Source organism: Rousettus aegyptiacus, unplaced genomic scaffold, assembly GCF_014176215.1.
Source record: "Rousettus aegyptiacus isolate mRouAeg1 unplaced genomic scaffold, mRouAeg1.p scaffold_m13_p_16, whole genome shotgun sequence".
NCBI lineage: Eukaryota > Metazoa > Chordata > Mammalia > Chiroptera > Pteropodidae > Rousettus > Rousettus aegyptiacus.
Window position 1 is genome coordinate 16,406,267 of NW_023416291.1, and position 23,390 is coordinate 16,429,656.

General features: G+C 35.7%; 1 protein-coding gene and 1 long non-coding RNA gene across 3 annotated transcripts in view; one reads left to right on the plus strand and one right to left on the minus strand.

The window, feature by feature from the left end:
* NR3C2 (nuclear receptor subfamily 3 group C member 2) overlaps window positions 1-23,390 on the minus strand; it is a 746,291-nt gene that overhangs the window by 617,707 nt on the left and 105,194 nt on the right. The gene's annotated exons all lie outside the window — the stretch shown is intronic.
* On the plus strand, window positions 52-23,200 carry LOC118612491. The gene is made up of 3 exons (XR_004955028.1): window positions 52-278; window positions 4,518-4,599; window positions 22,788-23,200. It is a non-coding gene; the product is annotated as an uncharacterized LOC118612491 (long non-coding RNA).

Sequence of the window (23,390 nt, forward strand, 5' to 3'; positions counted from 1 at the left end):
TTTTTTTTTTTTTTTTTTTTTTTTTTTTTGACCAACTTGCAGGTTGATTTTCTAACCACGGAGAAAGCAAAAATCTCTCATGGAAAAAAACCACACTTATGACTTTGAAAACTACTAAAATAACATTGGCATGTGACTGAGGCAAGCCCCCTGCAGGCCAAGCATTTATAATAACATGCACTCTTGCTTTCTGACTTTCATTGAACAGTGAGCAGTCTGTAAGCCCTGTCCAATAAATGAGAATGATGTAGTTATGAAGAAGTCTCCATGAATTTATGGTAAGCTATGGGGCTTTCCTCCTACTCCCCACAAATTTCAAAACTTGGGAAAATTCAGAAATGCTGTCATAAATACCATTATTTTAAGAGCTGTTTCTTAAGAAAACACTGGGCCAACCATTTAGAATATATTATCACTTTAAACACAGATTTTCACAGACAGCATTCTGTGAGCATCCATTTAATATTAATAATAAGCCAAAGAAATAATGGTCCTTGTTTCTTTCCTTTAAAATGACAGGAATAGTGGGTACTTGTTCCTTCTGGGAGGGGAAAAAAAAAAAAACAGGAAATATCTAAGCCAGCAGTATTCACACTGGTGTCATTACTTGCATTATTTCAGTTATTGATTGAAACTTGCCAAATTCTCCATGATGCATCTGTCTACCAGTGATGAGGCTTGTGTGAGAGACTGACTTGTAAAGGTTATCTCAGGATCGATGACATGCAGCGCTCTCTGCCTTTTAAAAAGTCTTAAAAGGCTTGGTAATCAGGTAGTTACCGAGGCATAGAAAATGGGATATTTGACTAATTTTCTGAAATTAGTAATGCAATATTTTAATATAGTGAGTGAAGAATTTGGACTTAATTCTTCAGAAGGAATGCCCAAATAGGCATGCATCAGTACTGTTCTGTCACCTTGAAACAACTGCACTCCAAATAGCTTCCAGGGTTAGAACCCAGGAGTCCCTAGGACTTTCCCAGAATCCTGGAAGTTCTTGCCTACCAGGTAATTTACATGGTGGGAGGGGAGTGAAGCATATCTCAGGGAGACCTCTCATTGGTCCATTTGCCAACATTTGAATATTTTATTTTGTCCCTTCTGTTGAATCTAGACTGATAATACTACCAAAACAAAACAAAACAAAACAAAACAAAACAAAACAAAACAAAACAAAACAACTCTTGCCCTGGGGTCTGTACATTTATAAACACAAGAGAAGGAACTGCTGAGACCTTAGTTTGTTCTATTATTTGAAAAGTGCTACAGGGAGTCCTACGATCAATAAAGGGCTGGCTGGCTTCCTCACCTTCACCTCTTTCTTGCCAGTTTCTACTGCCCCAAATTTGCCTTTTTCTTTTCTTGTCTTGCTCTTGGGTACCAGTACCATATACATATGCTCTTTCCCTCTTAATCTCTCGCAGAGAAAAAATAATCCTAAATGCTGAATTATTATACCAAGATTTTACCAGCAATACATTTCATGGATAAAAGGGGTGCCCAACTCATATGAAGACCTCTAGGTGCACCTTTGTTGTGCCTACCTTTACCTGCAATGTGGTAAAAAGGTGTAGCGCTTTAAGCTTCACCCAGGACAGGTTTGGCTATTGTTTCCCTGGTCTTGGCAGAGGTTTGAATATTAGTCTATATAATTGTGTGCAGGTTCAGTATATTCCTGTCTGCGTTCCTGTCTCCCAATCCTGTTTGCACGTGTGTGCAAGTGTTTGTGCACATGTATGTAAGCAAACATACACACGCCATGGATAGTATTTGAATGAGAGGAAGACATTTTTAAAATAGGGATGATAAAATAGATAAAATAAAGCCCAGCCTCAGGACAATACTGATACTTACATAGTTGAGGTCTACCCAAGTTCCTTGTCTCCCTCTCTAGAAAACCACTTTACTTTGGACAGGTCTTTCTTTAGATGAACAGTTAGAATACCAGTAGGTGAGAGAGACCCTCCCTCCCTAACCAAAGAAGGCATTCTGAAGAAACTGCCTTTCAACTCCATAAGACCAGGGATGTTTCCCTCTCCCTCTCTTCCTCTCTTCCCCTCTTTCCCTCTTTCCTTCCTTCCCTTTCTTTTTCTTTCTATTAATTTTCGCTGTAAGGTGGAGACCCAGAATAAAGTGTCTCCGATGCACTCCTATATTCCCAGCTTAAGAAGATATCCTTAGATTTCCCTGAATTTTTCTCCTTTCCTTATCCCCAGAAAAGCAGAAAAAGTGGAAAACATATTCTTATAATAAAAGGTTTGTAAAAATCCCTCTTCCCAGGTTAAAGAAATAGATCATGTTACTTCTACCACTACATACTACTCGTCCAGGATAAATTACTACTTCAGGGGTCAACTAAATCTTCCAGGATTTGCTCTGAGAACTGCTGTGACGAGCCGCCACAGGGACTGTCTCCTTAGCAACTCTTTCTAGACTCTGATCTCTCTTCACTGGAGTGATTGTTCCTTAGATCTAGGAAGAAATGCAATCAGTCTTGGCATCTATCCAAAGTGGACTTTTACATGACAAATATTTCTTAAGTGACCAATGGCATATCTAAATTGGATAATGAATAGAAGAGAGGAACGCCAAACAGGGTGATTCCTATTTGGTTGTTAATTTTAATCTAATTTTTTAAAAAGAAAATTAAGCAGTCTTTCAGATGAGTCTACAAACTCCCTGAAAGTAAAGAGATATGGAATTGCTCCATCTTAACTTCTGATATTGGACCCATAAGAAGTGCTCTTGATCTAGACACCAATCTCTGCTCTAGCATCATTTTCAGCTCTTCCATCCATGACTGACCGTCCCTACCCTGTGCAGAGGAACCATCTGTCTCCACAGCTCACCCACACAAGGACTGGGTTGTCGTTGATGTGGCAGCCAGGACTGTAACAACAAGCACTGATGCCAGATGACACAGGTGGTTGAGAGCATTGACAATCACCAAGGACACTTGGAGAAGACCAGCATTTACATTACTGGGATGAGATGCAGGGATGCATCTGAAGGCATCACAACCCTGTCCCAGTTTAAGGAAATTAGAGCCAAGTGATGGACACTGACTCCCAAAATGTATTCATCATATTCAGAAAGATGTTGATAAATGTAATGTCAGTCACCATTCACTGAAAACTTACCATAAGTTTCCAATGTGAACCACCAGACTCCGGTGATTTTTTTAACTTGTGGCCCTAAGACAGAATGAAGATTTTGTATTCTGGTGGCCAATGTCTCTAACTCTTGGGTTCACAGTATAATTAGAAAAAGGTACAGAAATATTTCTTTTTTTTCCAAGATGACCCTTTAAGATCATTGGAAGACCATTCAGATGCCAAGGAACTATTTTCCAGATGTTATGATACTCTTAGCTATATTAATCTATCTTAAGCAATTGAATCTATTTAGCACTTTTTGTTTTAAAGAATGAAAAGAAAAAACATCCTCTATTAGTCTAAGAGAAGTCAAGGAACATGTGACTTTAATGAAATTATACAACAAAAACCTGATCCTTTATCTTCCCTTCCTAATGATGACTCAAACTCCAATGAAAGAACTCAGCATAATTGTTAGCCTTTATTTTCTTCTTCAATCTAATATACAATACATCCCAATGCAGTCCTGCTAATCCTTTTGAATTTTTCTTCTCTTCTTCATTTTCATTGTATAATCTTAGGTCCTAGCCTCAGCATACCTGCCATGAATGTTTTAATGGAACCTCTGTTGCTAGTCTCTCTCTAATATCTTTAAATGATCCAGAAAAAAATGCTCTAAACCACAAATCTAATCACTTCCTTTCATTCTTTCCTGTTTTGTTTCTCTAGCACTTATCACTTATAAATTCATTATATATATTTCTTATCTATTTTGCTTATTGTCTGTCATTCCCCATTTAACTATTAGCTCCATGAAATCAGCTCTTTTCTGCTTCTTCAAAGTTATCAATACTGAGTCTAGAACAGGCTAGGTGCTCAATAAAAACTTTTGAATTTCTGATATCCCCTCTTAAAAATCTACTTTGCCTATCTATTTTTCCCAGAATGAACTACAGACATCTTAATGTTGAATTTAATACACGTGACAAACTGGTCACCATCTAGCTTTCCACCTCATTTTCTTGCACCTTCCTCTAAACAAACCTTTTGTACGAGTAACTCTGTAAGCTTGTCATGTTTTTTCATGCATCTCTGCATTTGTAAATGCTGTTCCCCTTTTCTGGAAAACACAAGACTACCTAGAACACAGAAGCTACTGATGATTGTCTTTTCAGTCATCTTGTCAAATCATTCATTCATTCACTCACTCATTCATTCATTTATTCATTCATTGACTGACCAAACTCTCTATATATTTGAAAACCCAGGTGAAATTTCACCATTCCTATGAAGTCCTACCAGACTCCCTGAGTTGAGATTAGTCACATTTTCTCAGTGCTTTTATAGTGCTTTTGATAATATTTTATTTTGGTTCCTATTACACTGAGTTGTAATTTATATGCTTCTTTTGTCCTCCTCTAGACTATGAGATACTCCACTCAAGAGTAAGAAATCAGCCATTTGTCAACTCATTCCCAGTGCATTTTACAACATGTGGCATACCGTAAGTACTCAATGAATGCATAATGAATAAAAAATAAGCTATTTAGAACAGATATAAGTTTGGGGAAGCAGAGGTCATGGTTCTGGACTAAAGTTTCAGCAGATGAACTTTATAACATTCTATCCAGATATCTAAAAAACCTCAAGGAGTTCTTTTCATATTTATGTAAAATGCATATTTAAGTTTTACTAAAATAATAACTTACATTATATGACATTCATACTTTAGCAACCAAATAACTTAAAAGATCTTGGCACTGTAGACCAAGTAATAAAATAGTAAGTCATATAAACTGAGTGAATACAGCCTACAGAAAAATGTGTAGGGCTCCTTTGGTCTCAATTATCTATATACATAATTATTTACAAAGCCAATAAAAATGATGCATGACAAAGTAGGACAACATTTGATTTCTAGAGCAGTGAAGTTAACCATTTCAAAACAAAAAAAAATATTACACAAATGAGATGATCCTCATATTTCTTTTAAAGGTTATAAATGTGCCAAAATGTGATCTATTTAAATTTAAATGTAATTTTTTTTCTTAAAGTAGGTACTCTTGTGTTTCTTAAATGCCAAAAGGGAAGAGCCATCTGGCCATCTGTTTTCCAATCTCTCATCCATGCCTCATACCCTTCTCCATCAATGGAGTGTCCCCTGTCCCTCGCCGAAGCTTCCCACAGAATAAAAAATGTTTAAAGGACATTGTGAATGAATAAGCAACCAAGCTTCCCCCCAAGACAGGGTACTTCTTAAATGAACTGGCAATGTTTTTTGTTGGTACAAATGAAATGCTCATAAAAAATATCCTCTAAGCTTCACTTTTAGTGTTTTATAAGAATGGAGACCAGCTCTGACACATTTCTGTGAATCTGTCTTAATCCTCCAGGACTGAGGATTCCAAGCAAACTGCTGAACCTGCACTGTTTGCCTATTTATCTGTCTTCCATCTGCACATAATACAGACCTCACATTGTTCATTTGGGAGTCCTTGTTATTGTCTATCACAAAATAGGGTATCTTAGTCCTCTAGGGTAACTGGCCATGGTACCAAGAGAGACAGATGGTGAGTGAATGCACTAATATGCTCCATTCATGGTGGAAATTGCACAGAAATAATATATTAACTTTAAAGAACTGCTTTCCAACTTTTCATAGAGTTTTTGAGGTCATGTCTGCATGCACAAAATGAAGTAGAAATTCAGGCAATTATCTGGGTAATATTTTGGGGAAAAATACAGCTACCCATTAACAAAGTATCTGCGATTAAATTTAAACTGATATTACTCATCCAGAAGCTTTTCTTAATAGATTTCACTCCATTTATTCTTTAATTTAACCTGACATGTTTTCAGTGTAGTCAGAATCATAATACACTTGGGTGCTTGAAGTATAAAGTTTTCCTGGCCCCTAAGGAGAAAAAAAACATAGCAATGTTCCACTGTAATTCGATTACCATTTATAGGTTATTAAACAAAGTGCTTAAATTTCATCTGTGAAATGGGAAGCAGAGAGCCTATCCCCCTACAGGAAGAGCGCTATGATGAAAGCAGTTTGTGACTTTAAAGTCCTTTACAAATGTGATCCTACTGGCTATATTTGTAGATGGAATGAGGAGAGGTGATAAGGAATACATAGCTAAATGATCTAGATTTACATAAAATTTCAGCAAGAAAGAAATTTTGTGTTTTATTAAATCAGATACAGGCACTCTGGAAATCATTTGGACATTTATACAAGTGTCAAATTCATATTTGTTCAGATAAGAATCTCTGCTCCATATTCTTTCATGTTCAGTGCCTGAGTGTTGGCTGATATTGTATGGGAGGGCAATGTATGTGAGGTCCAGTGTGTGCTACCCATCTGTCTTTAGATTATTTTCATTTTAATTATAGTTGACAACAATATTATTAGCTTTAGGTGTATAATACAGGGGCTTAAATGACTTGCCCAAGGTCACAAAGTTATTTTGTAGCAGCATTGGATTTAAATGCAATCTAACTCTGGAGTCTATGCTCTTAACCATAGCTTTCAGCTGCCTTGCAATATATAGCCTTTTGGGGCTGAGATGTGTAGCAATCACCCTCACTCATTAAGTGACTTATTCCTGAGCAAGTTCTTTGCATCCTAAGATACAAATTTCGACCTCAGCTAAATGATAATTTTTTGTATCATGAACCTTTAGAGGTCGTTTGGGAAATGTAGAGGCTGCCTGTTGAAACTGGATCCCAAGGGTTTGTTGTAAATGTGGTAAACCTCACATTTACTCTTCCGTAAAGTATTTGTCAGCACACACATACAACAACTCACATGATAATCACATTTTCTGGTCTAAGCATCAGAATGCATGAATTGACATGTGTGACATTTCAATATCTCTCCCATGCTAGCTGGAAAGTGACCCAGGAAATATGAGACACATGGCTGCAGCATATATACATTATATTGTTAGAGCCAGCAGACACAGGGAAAAGGTCTGAAAAGGTTGGGTTTTTTTGTTTTTTTGTTTTCAAATATACATAGAACTTTCTATTAGGATAAGGTTGGTTCCTCCCCCTCCACCAATTTGACCTTCAACTCCCAGGAAACCTGGGCTTAACCACTTTGATTTACTCTAATAATAAGGTAATTGATTAATGTGAAAGGCCAACTTTATGAAGCCTGTCCTGGAATGATGTTGGAAACTGCCATTGTGAGAGTTACATTGGCACTATTCTAAAAAAGGTCATTGGAAAAGAATCAAAGACAGTATAAATGACAGTCTACACATTAGAAATCTTTCTATAGAACAGAGAATGTTGCACATCATACCTCTTGGGGCTTGATACAGATGTTATGTGGTAAATATAGTTTGAATTACTACTGTATAGATTCTCTCATTGTCAAAAATTATGCTCATTGAGGACCATCTGTGAAGCCCTGTCCTGTGATTAAATGAGAAGGTTCTGGAGAAGCCTCAAATGTTACTGAGTAGAATCAGTGAACTGTAATTAGGGTTTGTCAGAGCTGTTTTATTACTCTGAATGACCAGACTCTGGGGTCAAAGTTCAAAATGACAGGATTTTGTTGTTGTTGTTGTTGTTGTTGTTGTTGTTCCAGAATCAGATATTTAAACAGAACAATATTAAAGGAGAGCCCAGTTGGAGAGCCTAGTGGCTCTCTCTGACATTCAAATTTCTCCCAGGGTCTGTGGGCTTCCCAGGGCCATTATTTGTCATTTATTTAGTTTTTAATCTATCTGAGATAATATGGTAAAGCACAAGACCACAACTGTGCCTCTTCTCAAATCCTTTCATATTTTAAACTTGGTTTTCATCTGATGAGGAGAAATTTACCATAAAATATGTCTTCTGTATATGGCTATCAGAGCCAAATAGGATAGCAATGTCACCTGGCTTTTGAAGAGGCATAAACACTGAGAGGTCAGTTTGCATATTTTATCACTGACACCAAGCTGAAAAAGATGCTAAAATATTTTGATCACAATATGGGCATTCATAGCAGATGATCTCTTCAGCAGTAGTCCATTTTGGGGAGCCAGTGGAGGAGAGACGACGATATCCATACGGAATATATAAAATCAAAGAGATAGAAACTTGGCCTCATTTTACAAGGCTTTATGCCAAACTTGGACCACCCAGATATGTGCAGTCATGCAGGTAAAGGTTCCCAGTATGAGCAGTGTGACAAGAATGCCAGTTCATTTAAACGGTCTGCTGGGAGCATTTGCTGGTTTGGAAATCTAGGACCCAGAAAGACTGGACAGGATGGGAAAATGTGTATGTCCATACCATTGGTCATTAAGGACTGGCCTTCTGGAGTGCCAGCACAAAACCTTGGTAGAAAGAACACTGTCAGAGGCCTGTGTCTATGGAAAAGGCTTTGAGAAATGCAGCCAAGAAAAGAGCTGAATCATTTGACTTCACATTAGCTGACTTTGCATAGGACTGTCCCTAGCCTGGCTTCTTAAGACCTAGATATTGCCAGATTACCAGCGGGCTGGCAGGGGTCCAGAAACTGAGTTGCCTAAGAGATTTGGTCTCACCCCCACCAATCATTATGATAATGCAAATGCGCTCAGAAAAATATGAGACATTATAAGCTACCAAGTAGATTTAAGACTCTTTGAGGTCACAGGACTCTGCCAATTCCCACTCACTCGAGTTTTTTGTCTTTACATTACTTATGTGCCTGGAAAATGCAGCTTCTTTGTGTGAAAACTCATGGCCAAGACAAAAATCATTTTTTCCCAAAGCCCCAGTGGGTACAGAAGATGTCAGAAGGAAAGCCAAAAATATCAATGCCATTATAATGGATCACCATTGCCCACTGGGCCTCCTGGTTGAAGATACCTTTCTCGAAAAGCTTTAGTCACTGGTGGACTTGAACTTGGATTAACCTTTGTTGTCTCAGACAGCAAAGGCTATTCTGAGGTTCCTCACAAGTCAGACTTGTGTACTATGACACACTACTTCCTGTCTGATGTCCAACTCAGGTAATTGTTAGCTCTCAAGTGATATTTTGTGAGCAATATCTGTGTGCTAAGACTTGTTTCACTCTTAAGAGAGACCCGAAGAAGTATACTGCTTAGAAATTATAAAAATTGTGATTTGCTTTTTTTTCTCTTGACATAAAAAGACCAACTAAAGCTCCAAGGTAATTATTCAGAGCCAGTAACAGGACACCTGGTTTGAAGTACCATTCCCCTTAACTATATGTTAAAAGTGACTGGAAGAGAAGACAATTCAGAAGATGTTTTCTTTCTTTGGTACACTCATATAAATAAAAAGTAACATACAGTATGTGATAGTTTATAAAATGTTTTGTGTACATTTTTATATTTTATCTTACCAATAATAGGTATGGATGCCTCTATTTTACAGATGTGGTAACTGAGTTAAAAGAAGGTCAAGTGATTTTCCCAAAGCAAAATAGCTTATTAATGGTGAGCTGGGACAAAAAGGCACAAATTTAGGATTTCTGAAACAAGGTCTGGTATTCTTATTCCTTTTCCACAGCTGCCTCATTTATATAGAGAAAGTGCTAAGTGAGTACATCACTGTGAAACCTGTAGATTTTTAACTGGGGAACGTTTAAAATGGAAATAGCCTAGTACAAAATGAGGCTAATTTTCCCTCTTTGCAGAGGAAGAGATTAACTTAGGAAAAGCTGTACTGTAGCCAGGATGAGTCTGATCTGAACAGAAGACACCTTTTCTGGCCCTCACTCCACTCTTTTGGAGCAGAGAGGTGATGGAGAAAAGGGTATTTTTGCACATCTTTGGCACATATTATCAATCAAATTTCATCCTTTGCTATAGACGTGCAGTTTAGGTCCTTGGGTGGGAAGTGACATGGGAACTCTGAGTTTCTCTGTCTTTCCTAAAGCTTCTAAGAGGAGCTGCTGGAAAGTTGAAAGGGCGATGCAAAATTTTTGAGTTCTCTTCTATTTTTACTTTTAACTTTTATATAATTTCAGACACATAAAAAAGTCACCCAGGTAGTATACAGAATTCTAATACATATTCCACCCAGTTCTTAACATTTTACATTTTCTTTTTTCTTTCTTATTCTATACATGCACAGATCGGGATTTGTATACCAACCCATGAGTATTTTTTATGAACTTTGTAAGTTGCTGATATAGTGTCTTATCTTTAAAAATTTTTACTGTATGTTTCCCCAAAATCAGGACATTCCACAGTGCAAATATAAAATTCACACATTTAACATCAACACAATAATACTACCTAATCTATAGACCTTATTAGATCTGATTATCTCAATATTGTTATTTATAACAAAAGAAACTATTAGATCACGCTTTGCATTCAAGAGCCATGTTTCCTTAGTTGTCTACTCTAAAAGATTTCCTCAGTCTTTCTTTGACTTTGATGGCTTTGATATTTTTGAAGTTCACAGGTTAGTTATTTCGTAGGCTGCTGTAAATTGACTTGTCTGATAACTAATTCGGGTTGAATTCTAGAAGAAAAATATCACTAATAAAAGCAAAAAATCAATGTCCCAAATTAAAAGTTTGCTTTTTTCCCCTTTGCTCCCTTTTTTTTTTTACTGTTTTCCATCCTTAGTATCAATTTTCTTTAGACAAAAAACACTATATATAAATGTTCATTTTTAACTAAAAAATCCTTCTTTGCGCTCTAAGATTTTCTCACCGCTCTTTTTTTAAAATGTAACAAGTTTGCTCCTTTATCTTCTTTTTCATTAGTTTCTTGCACATTTCCAAAATTTTTTTGTGTGTCTAGTGTCTCTAGATGTATAAACTACTCCTTTCCCTATGCACTTGCTCTGTAAGTCTCTTTTACCCCATGTTTAAAACATTCTTGTGTTCCAGGTGATTGTTTCTCATTTGGTTAGTGAAGTGACACTAAAGGCATGAATCCATGTGGTTTTTACAAAATGTGTAACCATTACAAGATCTCTTGGAAACAAGCTCTGCAAGTCTGAGAGTTATTATCAGTGCCTCTGTAATTGGCCATAGAGAAGTGGACTGGACAGAAAGTGCACTGTGGAACAAGTAGGCTGCACTAATTTAGAAGTGGAACACTTTGTGTCTTTTTAATGCTTAGCTGAAGGTGGCTCTGAGAGGAATTGAGAGCAGTTTCCTGAATGATTTCCATGTCCCTTTTCTCACTATCAAACTATCATATATACATCCTCACACATAGCAAAACAAACACATAAAGGAGGAATAGGAATTATCAAGAGCATTTTCTGAAATTACTAGAGAAAGAAAAGTTTAATTCTGAAGGGTTGTAGAAAAACAGAATGCAAATACATCCATTACACTCTTACTGTTTTATCATGAAATGCTGGTTAGAGACAAAGAGAGCAAAGTGGTGGAAGTTATGGTTTGCTGTAGAAAGAGTAGGAACGATAGCAAAAATATAGTGGTTAAAAATGAAGTATGTATTTCCTATGCTCTCACAGACTTGGAAATATTCATGAGTAGGGTCACGCAGAGCAAATTTTGTGGCTTGTCTCCAATTCATGCCAATCTTCCTTACTCTTGGATATGATGTATCAGGAGGGAGGTCAACATGACATAGGTTAATTAAAGGGCTGTTATCTAAAGACTATTATAACTATTGCTGTTAGAGACAAGTGTTACTCTTTTTATTCATAATTAAAAATTCCAGATTTATGATTTGGAAGGAAACACAAAAAGTAGGTGATGGAGACCCTGTGAAAATGCAGGTTCCCTTATGTTCCTGAGTTCTTCATACTAGATATGTTTCTGTATATAAGACAAACAACAAAATTCAATGATTTTGAAGGATTTGACTTTTAAGTAAAGGGCATAGATTAGAACACAATTGTGCTTATAAAAAGAAAAAGCTAAAAACATTTTTATATGAATGAAATTTGCACCCTTACTCTATAATAATCTCTTTTTTATTCTTGACCTTCAATATATTTATCCTAATCTTTATTTTAGTGCAGGGTCATATTTTCAAAGCTTTAATATTTTCACATATATAAGAATTCAGTTAAATTCACAACAATTTAGTCTCTAGTTTGCCTCAAACACTGGGCTAGGTTTGATGGAGCATAATACTACAAGAACTAAATCATGGTCTCAGCTCTAACAATGTTATTTTTTAGTACTGGGATAGAAATTAACAAACATAACAAAGAAAATTTAGGGGCAGTCATTTCAGAGGTAAAGTCCCAGTAGAAAATGCTCCCAGCTCAAAAAGGAAAGAACAGAAAGTTTCACTGATGGAACAGAAATGAAGATCAAATCACTCAGGTTTGATGTTTCTAGAACTAGGAAATCGATGGCAAATCAAAGTTTTACAAACATTAAATATACTGATATGAAGATACATAAAGATATTGAGAAGTAATGAAATGGCCTACATAATGGGCTCATTTTAGAACAAAGGACAGAATCACCAGATTATTTTTCACACAGTGGGATACAAAGACATCATCCATGCAATGCACAGACTGACATATTGTTACTTATTGGTCCCTTCCTGCAGAACATGTATGCTCTGTAACACAAACAACATTATGAACAGCTTTGAGTCCAAACAAGGTTACCTCTAGAAGATATGACAGAGGTCAAATTATAGCAAGAGATTCGGAGATTGATTTGAGAATATAATTTCTAATTACAAAATGATATACCAAGCACAGATATAAGGAAAATTACAAAATAAAGATAATTCACAAAGTCAAACACTCTGATAAGTTGTTATATTTATACCATGTGGTCTTTCCTACCAGATATGTGTAGGTACATGTAAATATCAATGTAACTATTTAACTATTTATGTAATAATATAATGTGCCAGTCTGTCTCTCTTCTTTTATCTTCTGTCCATCTTTTCATTATCTCTGCTTTCATGGTAATATTTATTGGTATTATTATTTTTTATATTGAAGTACCATAATTTATTTAACCAATACTTAATTATTGAACATTACATTTCTATATTTGTAAATATTTATTTTTATAACAATATTTACCATTTATATGTTTACAACCTACCATGCACTTTATTAAGTGATAAATGTACTGAGCGGTTTCAACTCATTGAGTCTTGACATGGAACAAATTCTTTTTTTCTGCAATCATTTCCCCTACTCTTGCTATTCTGGATCTTTGTTTTTTGCTACACAGCAGTTTCATGCTTGAAATCTAAAGGAAATTCCATAACTTTCTGATTAGTTTTGATTATTAAACATCTATCTAGTTTGAAACTCAAATGTGAGTTCAAGGAAATTCTTCAAGGCTATGTAAGCAATGCTCCAAAATGGTCCCCTGATGTGGAAAAGCAGGAGATTGAATCTGACTGAGTAACTAAATGTAAAGTCCCTCAGCTCCCACTTCCCAGAATCTTTGCTCATAGGGTAGCTCACTGGAGTGGGCACTGCTAAGATGTCAGCTCAAGCCTTGCTATTTCTAGCAGTGTTGTTTGGCATACAGAAACTCAGGTATCTGAGCCTCTCGAAATACAGGTTGCCCTGCTGGGTGCCCCCCGTCTCCCGGTTACTACCTCTCCTCAATTTTTTCTTTTTTATGTCAAGGAGTCACTAACTGATCAAAAAGTTAGCTATCTAAAATGTCAAATTCCCTTTCCTGCAGAGACCCTAATCTTTTAAACTGATTAATTAGTTACTGTTTTAAACTGGCTGCTATAACAAAATACCATAGATTGGGTGGCTTATACACAATAGAAATGATTTCTCACAGTTCTGGAGGCTGGGAGTCTAAGATCAAGATATCTGTTGAGAGCCACTTCCTGGTTCACAGAGGGCATCTTTTTACTGTTTCCTCACATAGCAGAAGGGGCCAAGGAACAATCTGGGGTTTCCTTTATCAGGGTGCTTAACCCATTCAGGATGGTAACTCTCTTAAGACCTAATCAACTCCCAAAAGCTTCATCTCCAAATACTATCGCTTTGGGGGAATTGGCTACAAAATACAAATTCGGGGGGAGACAGGAACATTCAGTCCACAGGAGTGCCTCACCTATGTATCTCCCCAATTTAAAGCATAACCTTTGCTTCTGGAACGAGAAAAAAATACAGTCATCCCTCTCAACCCTTCTGCCTGCCACAATGAGCTGACAATTCACTATTCTAAAGATTTTCTTCTCTTCTGTCTTTTGCTAGTATAGATTCTACATTTCTAACAAATTCCCAGGTGATGCTGATCCTATCGGTTTCCGAACCACATACTGATTAATGAGGATCTAGTAATTATTATTGATTGTGGTTAAACTGCCCTTTTTTAAGAGGCCCTGGAGGGCCTTGTGGACCCAACTGCTGATTGTTCTCCTGTGAATATGAGATTCTAAGTCGTGGTCCTTGTAGCCGGGGTCCAATGTTGACTTCAGGTCAACACAGAAAATCTCTCTTAGTGTCTTCTTTCACTTTCATCTTCACATAAACTTTAGTGATATCTCTGTTTACCAACAACAACAACAACAACATAAAAGCTGCGAGAAGTTAAATAACCTATCCAAGGTTACATAGCCATGGAATTTCTTGGCTATAGTAACAGTAATAACACCTGAAATTTATTAAGTATTATTAAGTACCAGGACCAGTGCTGAGGGGTTTACAGTATTCTCAATGTCTTGTTAATTTTTACATCTACTCAAAGAGGTATATACTAGTATAATTTAGACTCAGAGAAGTTAATAAAACAAAGAAGCTAGAATTAGCATTGTAGGCTGCTTTACTCTGAACCTGGAACTGTTAACCATAACCCTATGTTGTGATATATATATTGCTACAGCAATACCTTCTTGTTTTTAATCTCAGAAAAATAAAGATAATTCCAGTGGGTTACAGAAAGAAGTAAGAATATAGAGATGGATTTTAGATGATCTTGCAAGTTGTAATAAAGAGATCTGCCCCCAAAAGTATTTGGTGCTTTTTATAAACTTTCAACATACTTTCACTGAGATACGATGATACATTTTTATATCTGAACTGTTGTGTGGACTTAAATGTTTGTCATTTCATAAGATAGTGTTCCTGGAAGTATACATTTCTGGGTCTCCTGCTCATTTGTAGTTTCCATTGGGGTTTGTCACCTAAAAAATTTTTGAGTTATTTTTTTTAACTTATTAATTATAGAAAATTATCATAGAATCAAAGATCTGGATATCCAAATGACCTGGAAACCTGGAGTTCAGGAAGTCTAAGTGACTTTTCCAGAGTGATATGCAATACTTGTGGTGCTTAATTTAGAATCCTGGTCTCACAGCCTGCACTTCAAGTTTCAACCAGACTGTGTTGCATCTCCCTTTGCACTGCCTTTGGGAAAATGTGCTAGTCCAAAATTTGGTCTCTATTAGCCATTAAACATCCTTCAAAGGAATGGATATATTAGGTCCCCACATATTGCAGTTTGCACAGCTGATGCTAGCTGCTGCCCTCTGAGCCCAATTCTTTGCCAATATTCAATCTCTTGGAAAACGTTTAGGAGGCACCAGCACAGGGCATAGCCACCTCTAAAAACGTGAGCCTGCTCTTACTGTGTACCTCTATGCTTGTGACCAGGCATCCTTTTGCCTTTAACAAGATTTTAAGTGACAGGATTGGAACAGATTGCTGGCATTATGGCAGCCAGGATATTGTCAGGAGGAACTTGGCAGTGCTTGTAGGTGTTATGATGCTGGCTCTTTGCTCAAGGGCAAGAATATTGAAGAGAAATTAGAGATGAAACATAGAGAGGTAATGTCAGAAAGTTCAGAAGATAAAACCAGTAGCAAGAAATACATGAAAATTATTTAAGATTTACATACTTTGAGCCCTTGGTGACTGAAGACATAGCCAAGAATTGCTTCAGTGATATTCCTTCATAAATCTGCATAATAATCTCTCGGTGAGGATTTGGTGAAATCACAAGTATTCATTTACTAAATTGGGTTCAGTGTCTGTATCATGTACGCCATATGAATATTCAGTGCAGTGAACATTTCCCAAGCTATGTTGAAGTTAACACATAAGCTGAATATAATCAAGTAGAACTCAAAATTGCATGGTTATTTTAATCTAACAGAGGTCCTAGTGTCTTAAAGAACTGGACCCACCCCCACCCCAGTATGTCAATTCATACTCATTCTAATAAAACAAAATGTAAAACCTTTTTTTGGTATTTGTATATGATTTCTGGCATAAAGTAGTTTTCTTTATAATAGAGGATTAAGATAATAATACACAGGGCTATGAATGGTTCCTTAGAACACAGTGGCAGCTGCCAAGCAGATTCAGGAGGAATGTTTAATTACAATGCTCAGTAATAACAACAAAGGAAAAGTTTAATGAGCAGAAATGACTTATTATGAGACAGAGGTCTATGCTGAGTGGAGGAGGTACAGGGAGCCTACTCTAGACTGGAGACAATTACTGTAGCTGAGTTGCCCTGGCAGCTGATAGGCATTTTACCTTAAAACCTGACCATTTTTTTCTCAGAGAAACTCTGTTGGTTTTCCAGATTAAGCATACAGAATTACTACTGCTTAAACAAAAAACAAAAAAAAAAAAATGCATATTTCCCCAAGAATGAAAACTATTAATAATTTGCAGGGAAAAGTTGATTGCCTGAGCCTCTTTCAACTATGAAATTTTCCATGATATTATTATTATTCATATATTTAAAAAATATTCCTTTTGAAACATTCTTGGTCATAATATTTTATATTGCTCTAAAATATGACTTTAGGTCTACAGTAGATGGTCAAATGTAGTATGTGAAATTTTATTGATAGGTAATATTTGTTAATACTTACTATATAGTAGGTTATGCCAAATGTGCTTCGCATGCAAAATGTGAGCATATTATTTTTTTCACTTTATAGATGTAGAAATTGGAGACCAGAAAGTCACTTGCACAATATCATGTAGTGAGTAGCGAAACTGAGATTCAAACCCAAGTTTCTCTGACGATGATAACCATATCTTTCTTTTCTATATTCTTCTTTCTCTTTTTTTCTTTTGTTAAATTTACTAGGTGACATAGTTAATTAAGTTACATAGGTTTCAAGTGTACAATTCAATTACACGTCATATGTATATTGCATTGTGTGTTCACCATCCAAAGTTAAACTTCCTTCCATCACCACATATTTGACCTCCTTTACCCTTATCTACCTCTCCTCCTCCACCTTCCCTCTGGTAACCACAAAACTGTTCTTTGATAGACAATTGTATAAAGAAGATGTGGTACATATATATAATGGAATATTACTCAGCCAAAAGAAAAGATGAAATACTGTCATTTGCAACAACATGGATGGATCTTAAGATTATCATGCTAAGTGAAATAAGTCAGACAGAAGAAGTTGAGAATCATGATTTCACTAATATAAATATGTGGGACATAAAACTGAAAGCAATAAATGAACAAGACAACAAACAACCATAGCTTTCAATATTTGCCTTTCCTTCCTTTAGGACAATTCTTAGATGCCTATTGAGTTTCCCATGTCCATTATCAGTGTGTGCTGAGGAAACTGGTTTAGGTTCTTTACTGAGTGTTAATTATTCACCTAAAGAGATCTAGAATGAAAGATGGAAGGATAATATCTTTTAAAGGACAAAGCTTTGAATTTCAGAGGACCTCGAAGAAGGAGGGATGGTAGTATATCATCACTGTGCTTAGCAATAGTAAACAATTAGTGAAGTCAGTTTTCTCCTATCTTTAGGGATGTTACTTTCATATTTCTGTGGCTGTGGGACAAATATGACAGACAAAGAAATAGGCAAATACACAAATAATGTTTGGGAAGACAGCTCATGAAAATGTATTATAGATACAAAGCAGGAAGAAATAGCCTCACTTATATGGTTATTGCTAATTGGAGAAAGGATTGAAAATACAAAGATTTGAGGATGAAACTAAATGTTATACCTGAAAGAAGATTCATTTTAGCAGAAATATTATGCATTGATTAGAAAGACATGGAGGTTGCAGCTAGAAAACTGGGTACGGTGTTGTCTTGATGAGGTAAAACGATGAGCCAAATCCAAGGAAAAGAATTTAGTGGTCATCATCAAGAGACATGAATAAAATATCTGGAAGGAGATTCATCAGCCTCAGGTGGTGAGGTGTCAAGATTCAGTCCCATTATAAGGAATGACTCTCAATGGGAATATTTGTACTTGGAGAGAAGCCAGAAGAGAACCTGTGTGCTGGAGTCAGCTCAAGATTACAGCAACTGGTACAGAAAATAAAATAAGATTTCCCAAATGTGAAATTAAAGAACACTTATTTTTCTGTAAAGAAGTTCAAATTTAGATTCCCTAAAACATGATAATCAGATACAATGAAAATAGATATGACTTGTCAAAGAAAAATATGGAAGAAGAAGACTATAAAGGTCTTTGGGGATTCTTAAAACTAGCAAGAAGACTGAAGAGTATTTTGAAAAGGTAGGTGAGATTTATTATGTCAAAACTGAAAAACCTATAGAAAATAATTGTTGCAAAGCAAGCTTTCACAAGAGACCTGAAGGGCTTTGGGGAGAGCAAAGCAATCAAATACAAATTGAGTTGATATAGATTTTTCCCTGGATATTTGTGACTAATATATGCCATTAGTATCAGTGTCATTGCTGGGCTGACATAAAAATTAAAATGCAAGTTCTTTATTCCTAAATTCATAGAATCCAAGTCCAGTATTAGAGGGAAGGTCTTTCAACATTCATAGTGTAACTAAAGAAAAAATCACATGGAAATAAAGCCGATCAACTTATTTAGAGGCAAAATATAGATTTTTGTTTTAATAAAAGTGACCTAAGTCTAGTATTTGTATTTTTGTTAAAACTGTGAACATTACTACAGTAAAGTAAGTGAACATAAATCAAATAGGAAAGCATAACAGGATTGTTAGAAAAGGTTCTAATTGTACTACTGCCCTGATGAAGATGGTGCTTATAAAGTCAGAGGGTGGAAAGGGGATCCTTCTTCATTTCCTGCTAAATTTCCTCATAAGCATGAATCTAGGCAGTAATCATAGGAAATGTACATATGTAATCCAGAGTTAGATAGGCCTTCACTATGCTCTGCTTAGCCAGCTAACAGAGCATGCAGCTCAGCCCCATTGAGGTCAGGAGACTACTTATGGTCCTTGGTGACTTTACTTAGATTACAAATGAAGCAGTCTGATTTCAGGAAACAACGTTCAACAGGAGGCCTGACCTCTTGCAGACAAGGAATGAGGCTGGAAAAATGCACCTTTAAGCCAGAACATTTTCAGTCCAGCTGACTTAGGTACTTTCATTTAAATATTTTTGTATGATTGTTTGTTTCAGCAAACATTTTTGGATCATCTATAAGACAAATGATAAAAAAAACAGCTTAACAAATAACAACAAACAGATTGAGCAAAGGGGATTTTTTAGGTTTCTTCTCTAGAATCTTCTCTTTTGCTAAGATTACTTTTTCTGTGGATATATTTATTAAATCAGTAAGCTGCAACTACGAACTCTAGCAAAATTAAATGGAAGTATCTAATTGAAAATGCAGAAGTGGAGCATCTTATTTTTATACATTTTGATAATATATTGAATTTAGTGTATACTATAAACAAAGTTAGGGTAACATGTCCAAGCATAATAATTTTCCATGTTTCGATTCTTTAATATGGAAATGGCTAGGGAGCATGTCCTTGCCAGCATTTAATAGCTCTTTTAATTATTTTAAAGGGGCTACAACTTTTTGAGTCAGATATTTACACAGGCTTCAGACTTTTCATCTAACACTTATCTTTGGGTCCTGTTGATTTAAGAGGAACTCATTTTTACACTGGTTTAATAGCAATTGACCATATACAATAACCCTGAAAATTAGTTGGTGGGGAATAGGTGGAAAAATTCACATTCATATTTTCATTTAAGGTTTGGTAAGCAGAAGTTAGATACTTTATGAGGGAAACTAAATTAAAATACAAAAATAAATTTTTAAGAAATAAAGAAATGGAAATGTGATTTCTTGAAAGAAGAATAATGGATTTGATTGAATTTCAAATTTCCATGGTTGAGTGATTTACTGAAGACCATATATACACAGGCATTTATGTCAGTGTCTACAATATGGAAACAATAATTTTATACTGCCCTATGTTAGAAATAAATAACATGTAAATGGACTCTAAGGTCATGAGATTAACAATACTGTATAAATGTGAATGATTCAGTTATTTAAAATGAACCCAATTGAAATTGTACTTTTAAAGAGAATTTTTATAAATAAATTTAATCAATTGAAATTTAAAAAGACATACAGCAATATGCTCTGAAGGAATTACTTTTGAGAAGCTGAACTTTAATGACTATGAAGAAATTAGAGAAAAGGCAGCAGATAAATTTGCATTTAAGGCATGACAGTTATTGTCTTGATTTCAAGTTAGAACCAGTATTTCTAGAAGTTTCAAATGATTGTTTACTGATATGTGGGAAGAATTCTGCATTTGAGCTATAATTTAAGTACAGAAAGTTACTATTAGTTCCTCTATTAACATTAAAAAAGAATACATATAATGTGCCTCCTGTGTTTCAAGCAACAGGCTAGGCACTGGGAATATCATGAGAAGGAAAAAAGAGATGATCTAGAGCTTAGACACAGGCCACCATGGAAAATTGACTATAGTCTCCATTTTCAATGATAGAATGACCAAAATGTCACTGAAAAACATGATATGAGAGGGCAGAGCATCATCATATGAAATGTTTTCAGGACTTTATAACTGAGTTCTAGAATATGCACTCGAGATAAGAAAATGTACAATGTGGACATACTAAGGAGCATGCTGCAACGTGTGTTCCACTACTGCCTTTTTTTGTTGTTTGTGTGTTGTTGTTGTTTTTGTTGTTGTTGTTGTTGTTTTCCCTCCAGCTGGTCTACAATCCCTAGAGCCTTAGTGCTGAGAACAACATAGAAATGACAAGTCCGAGTTGTTCTGTAACAAAATATATAAGGGGCTAATCATCTTGGATGACTTGGAAATCTTGAGACCAGGAGTGCCTTAAAGATAATTTTTCTGTCCTCCATATGAAACACAAAATTCATTAGAGGTCTCTGAAGACTACAAAGAGAATTTTGCACTCATCAGAGGAAGGCAAAAATATGCCTTCTTGATTTCAAGTAAAATAAAAAGGCGAATTTTACAGTTATGAACCTTTATGCTGACACCACAAAGGGGCTGAGTGCATGGCTTGCCCACAGGCAACTTTTCTTTGCCTTCAATCTAACTTCACACAAAAAAGGCAACTTTTAGCTTGTTTTTCTATTTGAACATTGGTGTGAGTCGAAAGCAGGGGGTTACTTGCCTGGTTGTTAATGTGGTTCTGTTGTGATACTTCATCACATTTGCACTGATCTCTGAGGTACCACCGAGTCCTTTCTGAGGCTACTGAGAGATTTTGCAGACACTAAATATCTCTCACATGCACTGGCAGTGCTTCATGCGCGACCACGTAAAAACTACTGAAGTTGTATAATTTTACTTGAGTTTTCTTGATGGTTAATCCTAGTACAATTTACCTCCTTAATTTGTTCTTAATGAGTTTATGAGCAATGATTTAATACAACTTTGAGGAACAGCTTTCTTTAGTCTTTAATTTGTGACAGTTCCCCTTCTAATTGGCAGTACATTAATGGAAATGGAAAACTGCCTCATTCTAAATGTCAGAATAATACTGCACCAAAAACAATTCAGTCATGTCTTTCAAACCACGCACATATGGTTCATCACCAAATGTCACTGTTCTACCCCCTTCCCTGCCGTGTCCCCCTCCCGCCTGTGCTTTCCTTCTTTATTTTCTTTCTATCTGCTTGTCTCTGGTAATCATTGTTTGGATTAACTTTCTAATATCCTTGCATAAACTTCACTTCTCCTGTTAGCTAAGAAACCATTCTCATTACACTAGTTTTACCTAAATCCTCACAACTGCCAGAGTTCACAGATGAAGTGACAGCCACAGCTTTTTGTCTGCTCTCAAAACTGAAAACAAAAAGTTAATGAAGTTTCTTCAAATAATTTGTGTGCATAACTTTGGGCTGTTTTGTGAAATTATCCGAGTAAAGCTATAGTCATTCCTTATTCTGTCTATACTAGGACAATTCTTTTTGTTTTTTCTTAGCACAAAGCATGTTTCAAGCATGTTTCTCTCCAGAATACATGCTTTTATTATGAGTAGTTTAGTTGTGATTTACTAGGTAGGTTCATAATGAGAACACCTGGCACAGTTTCACTTGCACTTAACGATACACACTTTTAATTGCAAATCATACTTCACTAACACTTAAAGTACATTTCAGTGATTTTTAAAAATTAGTCTATAAGCTAAACTGTCTAAAGACTATCCACTCTTTCAAAAGGAAAACTAAAAGGTAGGGCAATTTCCAAAGTTATTGATCAAGCATCAACATCCATGGGTTATTTAACCTCTAAAGATTATTTTAAATGATAAATTTATTTTTCTATAAAGAACCCCTTCTTCAGATATAATCTGGAGAAAAAAACATTAAAATAAAAGAATTATCACACTTGATGGGATATTTTATGTCCTTGTACTTAAAGTGCTTGATTGAAACTAGAATTTTGAACTTTAATTAATTGGTTTTGCTTTTCATTTCTATAAGCAAGCTGACTCACATGTGACGTATGAATATTTTTATTCAAGTGAATGTTTTCTACAGATGGAGAATCACTCCTTTAAGCAATCAGAAGGTAGAGGGGGACCTGCAGTTTTGCATTGCCAAAGGAGAATCAGAAAGCACCAAGAACATTACCTGATTTTCTTTTCCTCTATCTAGTGGTAAATATGTAAAATATTTTCCAGTTTTACTCTGTAAAGACTATATACTATTATAATAATTACATATTTGTCATGATTTATTTATCATCCACTATGTGACAGGTGCTTTACACAAGTTCAACTTAATTTTCCTGACAACAGGGAAGTATGTTTCAAAACAATTTCCACAGAGCTTGAAAAGGCCGTCTGACAATACAGAGATGATATGTATGTGAATGTGTGCTTGTTTTATTTCATATTTTTTACATTAGCTGTTCTATTTATCTTAAAGCAGAAAAGGACATAGAGATTCTATTATTTACTCCTTCGTTATCAATAGTCATCTAGCCCCTACTAGAATGCTTCTGGTGACATAGACTACATTCCTAGGATAGGCATGACGGAATATGATTCATCATATACAGCTGAAGCATATCCTACACTTTTGCCCATTGTCTTTCTTCTACCTTCTATAACATAATTAGTCAAATCCTTCCTCCATGTG